Here is a 16,173-nt window from a genome sequence, read left to right as displayed (position 1 = left end):
GGTGTGTCCAAACTTTTGACTGGTACTGTATATAAATCCCCAACGTAACAACAGGTCCAATCATGACGTCCTTCAGAATGGGGAATGCAAACAATTGTGCTAATGATAAAATGCTAAAATGAATCATTTTCACCTGACAGTATATTTGACTTGTTAACCTTTCTTAGGGCTGCTCTGTCTGTCGATTTTATTTCATATGTGGGTTCATTGTCCACAAGAGGAGTATGGAGTATGAAATAATACAACATAATGAGTAGTCAGGAGTTAGTTCCTTATTAAATGAAATAAATAATTTAATAGAAACACAATGTGGACCCCTCAATGGGCTCTGGTTAAAACTAGTGCACTATGTAGGGAATAGGGCTCTGGTCTAAAGTAGTGCACTATATAGGGAATAGGGTGCCATAGGGCTCTGGTCTAAAGTAGTGCACTATGTAGGGAATAGGGCTCTGGTCTAAAGTAGTGCACTATATAGGGAATAGGGTGCCATAGGGCTCTGGTCTAAAGTAGTGCACTATGTAGGGAATAGGGCTCTGGTCTAAAGTAGTGCACTATATAGGGAATAGGGTGCCATAGGGCTCTGGTCTAAAGTAGTGCACTATGTAGGGAATAGGGTTCCATATGGCTCTGGTCTAAAGTAGTGCACTATGTAGGGAATAGGGCTCTGGTCTAAAGTAGTGCACTATATAGGGAATAGGGTGCCATAGGGCTCTGGTCTAAAGTAGTGCACTATGTAGGGAATAGGGTGCCATAGGGCTCTGGTCTAAAGTAGTGCACTATATAGGGAATAGGGTGCCATAGGGCTCTGGTCTAAAGTAGTGCACTATGTAGGGAATAGGGTGCCATAGGGCTCTGGTCTAAAGTAGTGCACTATATAGGGAATAGGGTACCATTTGGGACCCTTTTTTAGCCTTCAATATAAAGATGAAGTGTACAAAATACAACCTAACATCTTGTCAGGATGATCCACAGGTGGTTTTCGACCTCTGTCTTCGGGTTGAAAAGTTCCTGTAACTTTAATACACTGATCAGGGTTTACTGTTGAATATTCCCAGAATATTGAGGAAAGCAGGAATCAGCGATCCTCAGATTTATGGAAAACCAGGGATTCAGTAATCCTCAGATCTCTGGAAAACAAGGGAATCAGCAATCCTCAGATCTCTGGAAAACCAGGGAATCAGCGATCCTCAGATTTATGGAAAACCAGGGAATCAGCGATCCTCAGATTTATGGAAAACCAGGGAATCAGCAATCCTCAGATCTCTGGAAAACCAGGGAATCAGCAATCCTCAGATCTCTGGAAAACCAGGGAATCAGCAATCCTCAGATTTATGGAAAACCAGGGAATCAGCGATCCTCAGATTTATGGAAAACCAGGGAATCAGCAATCCTCAGATTTATGGAAAACCAGGGAATTCTTTTGAAAGTTACTGGAATTCTGCAACCCTGCTCTGTTTGGAAATTAAGGTACAGAAATGTTCTCTTTCTGAATAATGTCAAACAATAAAACTATGAATAAACAAATATGTAAAATAAAAAGACTGATGTAAAAGTCTGAATAATTTGTTTCAGTGTTGATCTGTGATTTATGTCAGCGTTTTATGATGAGACGTTATCTCTGATTCCCAGCTGTTTGGTGGAATGTCACGTAAAGTCATATTTCCCTCATAATAAAGAACTCTTATGGAAGTTAATCTGATTAAAATGTCTACTCAGTTACTTCTTCTACTGTTTGTAAGTGGGGATGGTGATACTACCAGTATAGTAGACAATGGCCCGTTCCAGTCTGTTGTTAGTTAGTGGGGATGGTGATACTACCAGTATAGTAGACAATGGCCCGTTCCAGTCTGTTGTTAGTTAGTGGGGATGGTGATACTACCAGTATAGTAGACAATGGCCCCGTTCAAGTCTGTTGTTAGTTAGTGGGGATGGTGATACTACCAATATAGTAGACAATGGCCCTGTTCCAGCCTGTTGTTGGTTAGTGGGGATGGTGACACTACCAATATAGTAGACAATGGCCCTGTTCCAGTCTGTTGTTAGTTAGTGGGGATGGTGATACTACCAATATAGTAGACAATGGCCCTGTTCCAGCCTGTTGTTGGTTAGTGGGGATGGTGACACTACCAATATAGTAGACAATGGCCCTGTTCCAGCCTGTTGTTGGTTAGTGGGGATGGCAACGCTACCAATATAGTAGACAATGGCCCTGTTCCAGCCTGTTGTTAGTTAGTGGGGATGGTGATACTACCAGTATAGTAGACAATGGCCCTGTTCCAGCCTGTTGTTAGTTAGTGGGGATGGTAATACTACCAATATAGTAGACAATGGCCCTGTTCCAGTCTGTTGTTAGTTAGTGGGGATGGTGATACTACCAGTATAGTAGACAATGGCCCTGTTCCAGCCTGTTGTTGGTTAGTGGGGATGGTGACACTACCAGTATAGTAGACAATGGCCCTGTTCCAGCCTGTTGTTAGTTAGTGGGGATGGTGATACTACCAGTATAGTAGACAATGGCCCTGTTCCAGCCTGTTGTTCGTTAGTGGGGATGGTGATACTACCAATATAGTAGACAATGGCCCTGTTCCAGCCTGTTGTTAGTTAGTGGGGATGGCAACTCTACCAATATAGTAGACAATGGCCCTGTTCCAGCCTGTTGTTAGTTAGTGGGGATGGTGATACTACCAGTATAGTAGACAATGGCCCTGTTCCAGCCTGTTGTTGGTTAGTGGGGATGGCAACTCTACCAATATAGTAGACAATGGCCCTGTTCCAGTCTGTTGTTAGTTAGTGGGGATGGTGATACTACCAATATAGTAGACAATGGCCCTGTTCCAGCCTGTTGTTGGTTAGTGGGGATGGTGACACTACCAATATAGTAGACAATGGCCCTGTTCCAGCCTGTTGTTGGTTAGTGGGGATGGTGACACTACCAATATAGTAGACAATGGCCCTGTTCCAGCCTGTTGTTCATTAGTGGGGATGGCAACGCTACCAATATAGTAGACAATGGCCCTGTTCCAGTCTGTTGTTCGTTAGAGGGGATGGTGACACTTAATATAAACACAATGTGTACCCCTCAATGGGCTCTGGTTAAAAGTAGTGCACTATGTAGGGGACTGGTTGCACCCTACAGGAAGAGGGAGGGGACTGGTTGCACCCTACAGGAAGAAGAAGGGGACTGGTTGAACCCTACAGGAAGAGGGAGGGGACTGGTTGAACCCTACAGGAAGAGGGAGGGGACTGGTTGAACCCTACAGGAAGAGGGAGGGGACTGGTTGCACCCTACTGGAAGAGGGAGGGGACTGGTTGAACCCTACAGGAAGAGGGAGGGGACTGGTTGCACCCTACTGGAAGAGGGAGGGGACTGGTTGAACCCTACAGGAAGAGGGAGGGGACTGGTTGAACCCTACAGGAAGAGGGAGGGGACTGGTTGAACTTAACACACTCAGTGTACTCAGTTACATCTTAACACATGTTTACTGGAAGAGGGAGGGTGGGACTGGTTGAACCCTACAGGAAGAGGGGGGTTGGGGACATTGAACCCTACAGGAGGAGGGAGGGGACTGGTTGAACCCTACAGGAGGAGGGAGGGGACTGGTTGAACCCTACTGGAAGAGGGAGGGGACTGGTTGAACCCTACAGGAAGAGGGAGGGGACTGGTTGAACCCTACAGGAGGAGGGAGGGGACTGGTTGAACATGTAAAGCTAAAATTGTCTAAGAATACTTTCGGTTACAAACATGTTTTCTGGACAGTGAAACAGCACAGTTTCCCACCATAATGCATGAAAACGACAGCACATTATTCAGTGTGTGTCTGTGTGTGGTGACAGGCAGAGGGGGTTGTGGGACATCTTAACACATTACTCAGTGTGTGTCTGTGTGTGGTGACAGGCAGAGGGGGTTGTGGGACATCTTAACACATTATTCAGTGTGTGTCTGTGTGTGGTGACATGCAGAGGGGTTGTGGGACATCTTAACACATTACTCAGTGTGTGTCTGTGTGTGGTGACAGGCAGAGGGGGTTGTGGGACATCTTAACACATTACTCAGTGTGTGTCTGTGTGTGGTGACAGGCAGAGGGGGTTGTGGGACATCTTAACACATTACTCAGTGTGTGTCTGTGTGTGGTGACAGGCAGAGGGGTTGTGGGACATCTTAACACATTACTCAGTGTGTGTCTGTGTGTGGTGACATGCAGAGGGGTTGTGGGACATCTTAACACATTACTCAGTGTGTGTCTGTGTGTGGTGACAGGCAGAGGGGGTTGTGGGACATCTTAACACATTACTCAGTGTGTGTCTGTGTGTGGTGACATGCAGAGGGGTTGTGGGACATCTTAACACATTACTCAGTGTGTGTCTGTGTGTGGTGACAGGCAGAGGGGGTTGTGGGACATCTTAACACATTACTCAGTGTGTGTCTGTGTGTGGTGACAGGCAGAGGGGGTTGTGGGACATCTTAACACATTACTCAGTGTGTGTCTGTGTGTGGTGACAGGCAGAGGGGGTTGTGGGACATCTTAACACATTACTCAGTGTGTGTCTGTGTGTGGTGACAGGCAGAGGGGGTTGTGGGACATCTTAACACATTACTCAGTGTGTGTCTGTGTGTGGTGACAGGCAGAGGGGTTGTGGGACATCTTAACACATTACTCAGTGTGTGTCTGTGTGTGGTGACAGGCAGAGGGGGTTGTGGGACATCTTAACACATTACTCAGTGTGTGTCTGTGTGTGGTGACAGGCAGAGGGGTTGTGGGACATCTTAACACATTACTCAGTGTGTGTCTGTGTGTGGTGACAGGCAGAGGGGGTTGTGGGACATCTTAACACATTATTCAGTGTGTGTCTGTGTGTGGTGACAGGCAGAGGGGTTGTGGGACATCTTAACACATTACTCAGTGTGTGTCTGTGTGTGGTGACAGGCAGAGGGGGTTGTGGGACATCTTAACACATTACTCAGTGTGTGTCTGTGTGTGGTGACAGGCAGAGGGGGTTGTGGGACATCTTAACACATTACTCAGTGTGTGTCTGTGTGTGGTGACAGGCAGAGGGGGTTGTGGGACATCTTAACACATTACTCAGTGTGTGTCTGTGTGTGGTGACAGGCAGAGGGGGTTGTGGGACATCTTAACACATTATTCAGTGTGTGTCTGTGTGTGGTGACAGGCAGAGGGGGTTGTGGGACATCTTAACACATTACTCAGTGTGTGTCTGTGTGTGGTGACAGGCAGAGGGGGTTGTGGGACATCTTAACACATTACTCAGTGTGTGTCTGTGTGTGGTGACAGGCAGAGGGGTTGTGGGACATCTTAACACATTACTCAGTGTGTGTCTGTGTGTGGTGACAGGCAGAGGGGTTGTGGGACATCTTAACACATTACTCAGTGTGTGTCTGTGTGTGGTGACATGCAGAGGGGGTTGTGGGACATCTTAACACATTACTCAGTGTGTGTCTGTGTGTGGTGACAGGCAGAGGGGGTGGGTGGGACATCTTAACACATTACTCAGTGTGTGTCTGTGTGTGGTGACAGGCAGAGGGGGTTGTGGGACATCTTAACACATTACTCAGTGTGTGTCTGTGTGTGGTGACAGGCAGAGGGGGTTGTGGGACATCTTAACACATTACTCAGTGTGTGTCTGTGTGTGGTGACAGGCAGAGGGGGTTGTGGGACATCTTAACACATTACTCAGTGTGTGTCTGTGTGTGGTGACAGGCAGAGGGGTTGTGGGACATCTTAACACATTACTCAGTGTGTGTCTGTGTGTGGTGACAGGCAGAGGGGGTTGTGGGACATCTTAACACATTATTCAGTGTGTGTCTGTGTGTGGTGACAGGCAGAGGGGTTGTGGGACATCTTAACACATTACTCAGTGTGTGTCTGTGTGTGGTGACAGGCAGAGGGGTTGTGGGACATCTTAACACATTACTCAGTGTGTGTCTGTGTGTGGTGACAGGCAGAGGGGGTTGTGGGACATCTTAACACATTACTCAGTGTGTGTCTGTGTGTGGTGACAGGCAGTGACAGGCAGAGGGGGTTGTGGGACATCTTAACACATTACTCAGTGTGTGTCTGTGTGTGGTGACAGGCAGAGGGGGTTGTGGGACATCTTAACACATTACTCAGTGTGTGTCTGTGTGTGGTGACAGGCAGAGGGGGTTGTGGGACATCTTAACACATTACTCAGTGTGTGTCTGTGTGTGGTGACAGGCAGAGGGGGTTGTGGGACATCTTAACACATTACTCAGTGTGTGTCTGTGTGTGGTGACAGGCAGAGGGGTTGTGGGACATCTTAACACATTACTCAGTGTGTGTCTGTGTGTGGTGACAGGCAGAGGGGGTTGTGGGACATCTTAACACATTACTCAGTGTGTGTCTGTGTGTGGTGACAGGCAGAGGGGGTTGTGGGACATCTTAACACATTCTGTACATAAAAAGTAAATTAACTGGAAAGTTATGCTTTTTTCAACTCCTGAAGAAATATAATTTGGAGCACAGGAGGTTGTTGGCACCTTAATTGGGGAGGACAGGCTCATGGTAATGGCTGGAGAGGACTAGGGTGGAGTGGTATTAAATACATCACAACACAGAGTTTCTATGTGTTTGAGTCCATTCCATTCGCTCTGTTCCAGCCATTATTGTGAACCGCCCTCCCCTCCGCCAGCCTCCACTGATTTGGAGAAATCTCTCTTTTGGGGCACTCCGCATTGTAAAAAGTCTCTCCTTCTCTTTCTAGAGTCAATTAACTTAACCCTCCCTATATGTGAGTCCCGAAGACAATAACCGATCACCTCTGTGATCTTAACTTTGATTAAAAACAGAAGTCAGAGATGATGTAGTTAGTCCATTTATAGCCATCGTGTTGGAAAAGGAACTTAAAGAATCCAAGGAAAGATAAGTTAACATACAGACATGTACATTCACTTCAATTCAAATAGAACCTTAAAGACATGATCACCGTACCTTAAAGACATGATCACCGTACCATTAAAGACATGATCACCGTACCTTAAAGACGTGATCACCGTACCTTAAAGACGTGATCACCGTACCTTAAAGACATGATCACCGCCGTACCCGTTAAAGACGTGATCACCGTACCTTAAAGACGTGATCACCGTACCTGATAAAGACATGATCACCGTACCTTAAAGACGTGATCACCGTACCTTAAAGACATGATCACCGTAAAGACCTTAAAGACATGATCACCGTACCTTAAAGACATGATCACCGTACCTTAAAGACATGATCACCGTACCTGATCAAAAAGACATGATGATCACCGTACCTTAAAGACATGATCACCGTACCTGATAAAGACATGATCACCGTACCTTAAAGACATGATCACCGTACCTTAAAGACATGATCACCGTACCTTAAAGACATGATCACCGACATGATCACTTAAAGACCGATCACCTACCTTAAAGACATGATCACCGTACCTTAAAGACATGATCGCCATGTACCTTAAAGACATGATCACCATACCTTAAAGACATGATGATCATGATCACCGTACCTTAAAGACATGATGATCACCGTACCTTAAAGACGTGATCACCGACATGATCACCATACTTAAAGACATGATCAAAAGACATGATCACCGACATGATCACTTAAAAGACATGATCACCGTACCTTAAAGACATGATCACCGTACCTTAAAGACATGATCACCGTACCTTAAAGACATGATCACCGTACCTTAAAGACATGATCACCGTACCTTAAAGACATGATCACCGTACCTTAAAGACATGATCACCGTACCTTAAAGACATGATCACCGTACCTAAAGACATGATCACCGATACCTTAAAGACATGATCACCCTTAAAGACATGATCACCATACCTTAAAGACATGATCACCATACCTTAAAGACATGATCACCATACCTTAAAGACATGATCACCGTACCTTAAAGACATGATCACCGACATGATCACCGTACCTTAAAGACATGATCACCGACATGATCACCGTTAAAGACATGATCACCGTACCTTAAAGACATGATCACCGTACCGACATGATCCTTAAAGACATGATCACCGACATGACACCGTTAAAGACATGATCACCGTACCTTAAAGACATGATCACCGACATGATCACTTAAAGACATGATCACCGTACCTTAAAGACATGATCACCGTACCTTAAAGACATGATCACCGTACCTTAAAGACATGATCACCGCCGTACCTTAAAGACATGATCACCTTAAAGACATGATCACCGTACCTTAAAGACATGATCACCGTAACATGATCACCGTACCTTAAAGACATGATCACCGTACCTTGAAAGACATGTGATCATGATCCCGTACCTTAAAGACATGATGATCACCGTACCTTAAAGACATGATCACCGTACCTTAAAGACATGATCACCGTACCTTAAAGACATGATCACCGTACCTTAAAGACATGATCACTGTACCTTAAAGACATGATCACCAAAGACATGATCCTTAAAGACATGATCACCCTTAAAGACATGATCCTTAAAGACATGATCACCGACATACCTTAAAGACATGATCACCTGTACCTTAAAGACATGATTACCGTACCTTAAAGACATGATCACTGTACACTGATAAAGACATGATCACCGACATGATCCTTAAAGACATGATCACTGTACCTTAAAGACATGATTTCCGTACCTTAAAGACATGATCACCATACCTTAAAGACATTAATTTACACAATTTTTGTGTTTTTTCTTGCAGTGTTTTTCAAACATCATCTTCATTGAATAACTATAGATCATATACAGTACATTCAGAAAGGATTCTGACCCCTTGACTTTTTCCACATTATGTTACATTACAGCCTTACACTAACATGGACACACACAATACCCCATAACGACAAAGCAAAATAATGTTGTCATTTTTTATAGCAAATTTATACATTTAAAAAACACTAAACTATCACATTTCCATTAGTATTCAGACCCTTTACTCAGTACTTTGTTGATGCACCTTTGGCAGCGATTACAGCCTTGAGTCGTTTTGGGTATGACGCTACAAGCTTGGTACACCTGTATTGGGGGAGTTTCTCCCAGTCTTCTCTGCAGATCCCCTCAAGCTTCATCAGATTGGATGGGGAGCATCGCTGCACAGCTATTTTCAGGTCTCTCCCAGAGATGTTGGATCGGGTTCAAGTCTGGGCTCTGGCTGGGCCACTAAAGGACATTCAGAGACTTGTCCCGAAGCCACTCCTGCATTGTCTTGGCTGTGTGCTTAGGGTCGTTGTCCTGTTGAAAGGTGAACCTTCACCTCAGTCTGAGGTCCTGAACGCTCTGGAGCAGGTTTTCATCAAGGATCTCTCTGTAGTTTGCTCCGTTCATCTTTCTCTCGATCCTGACTAGTCTCCCAGTCCCTGCCACTGACAAACATCATCACAGCATGATGCTGCCACCACCACCATGCTTCACCGCTGGTGCCAGGTGTCATCCAGATGTGATGCTTTGCATTCAGGTCAAAGAGTTCAATCTTGGTTTCATCAGACCAGAGAATCGTGTTTCTCAGTCCTTTAGGTGCCTTTTGGCAAACTGCAAGCGGGTTGTCATGTGCCTTTTACTGAGGAGTGGCTTCTGTCTGGTCACTACCATAAAGACCTGATTGGTGGAGTGCTGCAGAGATGGTTGTCCTTCTGGAAAGTTCTCCCATCTCCACAGAGGAACTCTGGAGTTCTGTCAGTGACCATCAGGTACTTGGTCACCTCCCTGACCAAGGCTCTGCTTGGTGGCCAGCTCTAGGAAGAGTCTTGGTGATGCCAAACTTCTTCCATTTAAGAATGATGGAGGCCACTGTGTTCTTGGGAACCTTCAATGCTGCAGAAATGTGTTGGTCTTGTAGTGGAAATTTCCTGTATTTACCAAATCATGAGACCAAACCACCACACAAGTCAGAGTTATCATAAAGTCCATCTTTAATTATTATGAGCTCCATCACAACCCTGTGACTCTCAGATCAATTCAGTGTCTATAAATGAATTCTCTGAGAGTGCTTACACATTGCAACTGAGATCCTTTATAGCAAAGACACACATAGCCAGACAGCATTGGCTATAAATGATCGTTCAGCTTTGTCTCCTAAACTATGTTCTTATCTCGCTCTTGGTACCACTCAGAACCATAAAACAAAACCTCATCCACTAGCATATATCAAATACACCCCCTCCTGGACAAGATCAGAGAGACAGTGACTGGCACACAGACACTGTGGAGCCAAGAGATAATTGGTTCCCCCTCAATCATCCATTCACATGGTTTAAAAGATGTGTTTACATATGAAGACAAGCTTGACCTCTCCCCTTTCTGAGGCCCAAGTAACTGAACCCAGGACAGAGAAAGGATCACTGCAAACGGCCTCCACTATAGTACAACAAGATACATTCTAAATGAGAAGTAACTGACCCCAGGACAGATAAAGGATAACTGCAAATGGCCTCCACTATAGTACAACAAGATACATTCTAAATGAGAAGTAACTCACAAGCATATAATGCAAATAAAACATCTTATCTATGTTACCCAAGATACATTCTGAATAATAACCCCCAGGACAGATAAAGGATAACTGTGGCCCCAGATAGTACAACAAGATACATTCTAAATGAGCTCTGAGGGACAGATAAAGGATCAACCTCAAATGGCCTCCACTTTTTACAACAAGATACACTGTTATCTGACAGATAAAGGATAACTACAAATGGCCTCCACTATAGTACAACAAGATACATTCTAAATGGAGAAGACTATCACCAACCTTATATCACCGTAAAGGCCCCAGGACAGATAAAGGATAACTATGGCCTCCACTATAGTACAACAAGATACATTCTAAATGAGTACAACTTATCTGTGAGAAGTAACTATATATAATCTGCAAATAAAACATCTTATCTATGTTACAACTATCTCTGGATTAATCCCCACAGTATCTGTGGGATCTATATACAATCCTGTTCTGAGACAATCTGTCTCAGAGCTCTATATACAATTCCTTCATCATGGCTTAGGGATCTGATATACACTTATCTGTGGGATCTTATATAGGCAGGGGTGAGTCTTTCCAAGTCATGTCCAATTAATTGAATTTACCACAGTTGGACTCCAATCAAGTTGTAGAAACATCTCAAGGATGATCAATGGAAACAGGATGCACCTGAGCTCTTTTTCGAGTCTCATAGCAAAGGGTCTGAATACTTATGTAAATAAGGTATTTATGTTTTGTATCGTTAATACATTAAAAAAAAATCTAAAAACCTTGTTTCGCTTTGTCATTATTAGTATTGTGTGTAGATTGATGAGGAAAAATATATATTTTAATCCATTTTAGGCTGTAACGTAGCAACATGTGGAAAAAGTCAAGGGTCCTGAATACTGTCCGAATGCACTAAATATACACTGAGTGGACAGAACATTAGGAACACCTTTCCATGACAGATTGACCAGGTGTGTACACTGTATCAGGAAACAAAATGTAAATGTTTGTTTTGTTGATACTTTTATCCAGTATATGGATAGTGGATCAGGCACTTTGAGTCCTTCCCAAATTTTTAGGCTCCTGTTGACAGCGGAACAGTAAGGAACAGGCTGGCTGGTTATTTCCTGGTTGTCTATCAGTCTGTCCAACAAGCATTACATCCAGACGATCTTAGCCCAACACATCCAGGCAAGCTCCAGGGTATAGTTTCCCCTAAGGTACAGGTCTAGGATCAGCTACCCCTCCACAATCTTAACCTTAACCATTGGTTAGAGAAATGCAAAACTGATCCAAGGTGAGTGTCTAGGATCAACTCCCTACTCAGTCCAGGTAGAACTGGTGCTAGCCGAGTATATCCAGGTAGACAGGTGTGTCTTTCCCCATGGTATAGAGGACCTTCTGAATGTCCTTGATGTTCAACCTCTGCTGTGGTTCCCTCTGCCAGCAGCCCAGCATCAGGTCATACACCTCCTTGGGACAAACCCTCGGCCTGTCCAGGACCTGACCCTGCACTAAACACTCTATGACCTGAGGAGGGGTTAGGGTGTAGGGGTTAGGGGTCAGTCAAACAGAGAGACAGAGAGAGGAGGGGTTAGGGTGTAGCAGTCAGTCAAACAGAGAGACAGAGAGAGGAGGGGTTAGGGTGTAGGGGTTAGGGGTCAGTCAAACAGAGAGACAGAGAGAGGAGGGGTTAGGGTGTAGGGGTTAGGGGTCAGTCAAACAGAGAGACAGAGAGAGGAGGGGTTAGGGTGTAGGGGTTAGGGGTCAGTAAAACAGAGAGACAGAGAGAGGATGGGTTAGGGTGTAGGGGTTAGGGGTCAGTCAAACAGAGAAACAGAGAGAGGAGGGGTTAGGGTGTAGGGGTTAGGGGTCAGTCAAACAGAGAGACAGAGAGAGGAGGGGTTAGGGTGTAGGGGTTAGGGGTCAGTCAAACAGAGAGACAGAGAGAGGAGGGGTTAGGGTGTAGGGGTTAGGGGTCAGTCAAACAGAGAAACAGAGAGAGGAGGGGTTAGGGTGTAGGGTTTAGGGGTCAGTCAAACAAAGAGACAGAGAGAGGAGGGGTTAGGGTGTAGGGGTTAGGGGTCAGTCAAACAGAGAGACAGAGAGAGGAGGGGTTAGGGTGTAGGGGTTAGGGGTCAGTCAAACAGAGAAACAGAGAGAGGAGGGGTTAGGGTGTAGCGGTCAGTCAAACAGAGAGACAGAGAGAGGAGGGGTTAGGGTGTAGGGGTTAGGGGTCAGTCAAACAGAGAGACAGAGAGAGGAGGGGTTAGGGTGTAGGGGTTAGGGGTCAGTCAAACAGAGAGACAGAGAGAGGATGGGTTAGGGTGTAGGGGTTAGGGGTCAGTCAAACAGAGAGACAGAGAGAGGAGGGGTTAGGGTGTAGGGGTTGGGGTCAGTCAAACAGAGAGACAGAGAGGGATGGGTTAGGGTGTAGGGGTTAGGGGTCAGTCAAACAGAGAAACAGAGAGAGGAGGGGTTAGGGTGTAGGGGTTAGTGGTCAGTCAATACAGAGAGACAGAGAGAGGAGGGGTTAGGGTGTAGGGGTTAGGGGTCAGTCAAACAGAGAGACAGAGAGAGGAGGGGTTAGGGTGTAGGGGTTAGGGGTCAGTCAAACAGAGAGAAGAGGGGTTAGGGTGTAGGCGTTAGGGTGTAGGGGTCAGTCAGAGAGGGATGGGTTAGGGTGTAGGGGTTAGGGGTCAGTCAAACAGAGAGACAGAGAGAAGAGGGGTTAGGGTGTAGGCGTTAGGGTGTAGGGGTCAGTCAGAGAGAGGATGGGTTAGGGTGTAGGGGTTAGGGGTCAGTCAAACAGAGAGACAGAGAGAGGAGGGGTTAGGGTGTAGGGGTTAGGGGTCAGTCAAACAGAGAGACAGAGAGATGATGCAGAGATTATTGTACACCTGTTTTTACACTACATACATTTGGGTTTCAAAACATTAATATGCTCTCACTGACTATAGGTTAATATTTTTTTCTAGAAACGGGGGTAATATCAATTTCAAATAAAATATTGACACTTCAAGTGCATGAATTACGAGGGGAATGTGCACCCCTTGACAGGTTATTTCTTAAGGGCAGTTTGATTGTACTAATAAACTTGATAGTAAGAGTAATATTAATTAAATTCCATTGTTTACCCCTCCCCTGGGAGTTCTGGAATACTGCATAAATAAATCACAGAGAGCTGGACCGGTGCTCCTAGAGGTGCTCTTAAATGTGTTATATAGTCACTAGGGGTGCTCCTAAATGTGTTATATAGACACTAGGGGTGCTCCTAGGGGTGCTCCTAAATGTGTTATATAGACACTAGGGGTGCTACTAAATGTGTTATGTAGACACTAGGGGTGCTCCTAGGGTGCTCCTAAATGTGTTATATAGTCACTAGGGTGCTACTAAATGTGTTATATAGACACTAGGGGTGCTCTAAATGTGTTATATAGACACTAGGGGTGCTCCTAAATGTGTTATATATACACTAGGGGTGCTCCTAAATGTGTTATATAGACACTAGGGGTGCTCCTAAATGTGTTATATAGACACTAGGGGTGCTACTAAATGGGGGGGTGCTCCTAAATGTGTTATATAGACACTAGGGGTGCTCCTAAATGTGTTATATAGACACTAGGGGCTGCTCTAGGGGTGCTAAATGTGTTATATAGACACTAAATGTGTTATATACACACTAGGGGTGCTCCTAAATGTGTTATATACACACTAGGGGTGCTCTAGGGTGCTCCTAAATGTGTTATATAGACACTAGGGGTGCTCCTAAATGTGTTATATAGACACTAGGGGTGCTCCTAAATGTGTTATATAGACACTAGGGGTGCTCCTAAATGGGGGGTGCTCCTAGGGTGCTCCTAAATGTGTTATATAGACACTAGGGGTGCTCCTAAATGTGTTATATAGACACTAGGGGTGCTCCTAAATGTGTTATATAGACACTAGGGGTGCTCCTAGGGGTGCTCCTAAATGTGTTATATAGTCACTACTCTTGTCTTCAGACCACCAATACAAATGTGATTTGAAATGGCGTCCTATTGCCTAAATAGTCCACTACTCTTGACCAGAGCCCTAAGGGACGCAGGCAAGGTGTTGGTGGTCCAGTATACCTCGTTGTTGGCCAGCTGAAACCACGGCTGCTTCCCGTAGGTGAAGATCTCCCAGAGGATGACTCCAAAGCTCCAAACGTCACTTTCTGTTGTGAACTTTCTGTACATGATGCTCTCAGGGGGCATCCAGCGGATCGGCAACATGGTGTGACCTCCGACCTGAAACAGGTTAACAGGACTATATTAGTATAGCGCTGTGTGACCTCCGACCTGAAACAGGTTAACAGGACTATATTAGTGCAGCTCTGTGTGACCTGATACAGGTTAACAGCTAATCACAGTGCTGACAGCATCAACAAGACTGATGTTACTGTTGTAATCACGGTCCTGACAGCATCAACAGGACTGATGTTACTGTTGTAATCACGGTCCTGACAGCATCAACAAGACTGATGTTACTGTTGTAATCACGGTCCTGACAGCATCAACAAGACTGATGTTACTGTTGTAATCACGGTCCTGACAGCATCAACAAGACTGATGTTACTGTTGTAATCACAGTCCTGACAGCATCAACAAGAATGATGTTACTGTTGTAATCATGGTCCTGACAGCATCAACAAGACTGATGTTACTGTTGTAATCATGGTCCTGACAGCATCAACAAGACTAATGTTACTGTTGTAATCATGGACAGCATCAACAAGACTGATGTTACTGTTGTAATTATGGTCCTGACAGCATCAACAAGACTGATGTTACTGTTGTAATCACGGTCCTGACAGCATCAACAAGACTGATGTTACTGTTGTAATCACGGTCCTGACAGCATCAACAAGACTGATGTTTCTGTTGTAATCACGGTCCTGACAGCATCAACAAGACTGATGTTACTGTTGTAATCACGGTCCTGACAGCATCAACAAGACTGATGTTACTGTTGTAATCACGGTCCTGACAGCATCAACAAGACTGATGTTACTGTTGTAATCACAGTCCTGACAGCATCAACAAGAATGATGTTACTGTTGTAATCATGGTCCTGACAGCATCAACAAGACTGATGTTACTGTTCCGCACACTATCACCTTGGGGTTGGGTGTGAAGGTCACTATCAACTAGGGGTTGGGTGTGGAGAACACAGACACTATCACCTTGGGGTTGGGTGTGAAGGACACTATCACCTTGGGGTTGGGTGTGAAGGACACTATCAACTAGGGGTTGGGTGTGAAGAACACAGACACTATCACCTTGGGGTTGGGTGTGAAGGACACTATCAACTAGGGGTTGGGTGTTAAGAACACAGACACTATCACCTTGCGGTTGGGAGTGAAAGACACAGACACTATAACCTTGCGGTTGGGAGTGAAGGACACAGACACTATCACCTTGGGGTTGGGTGTGAAAAACACAGACACTATGACCTTGGGGTTGGGTGTGAAGTACACTATCACCTTGGGGTTGGGTGTGAAGGACAGGGGTTGGGTGTGACACTATCACCTTGGGGTTGGGTGTGAAGGACAGAGACACTATCACCTTGGGGTTGGGTGTGAAGGACACTATCACCTTGGGGTTGGGTGTGAAGGACACTATCACCTTG

At 45.2% G+C, this 16,173-nt stretch overlaps 1 pseudogene; it reads right to left on the bottom strand.

Annotated features, from left to right (window-relative positions):
- Positions 1-11,383: 11,383 nt before the first annotated feature.
- Positions 11,384-16,173, bottom strand: part of LOC121845239 — a 99,310-nt pseudogene continuing 94,520 nt past the window's right edge.

This window comes from Oncorhynchus tshawytscha, unplaced genomic scaffold (assembly GCF_018296145.1).
Source record: "Oncorhynchus tshawytscha isolate Ot180627B unplaced genomic scaffold, Otsh_v2.0 Un_contig_4862_pilon_pilon, whole genome shotgun sequence".
Lineage (NCBI taxonomy): Eukaryota > Metazoa > Chordata > Actinopteri > Salmoniformes > Salmonidae > Oncorhynchus > Oncorhynchus tshawytscha.
This window is presented reverse-complemented; position numbering and strand designations above follow the sequence as displayed.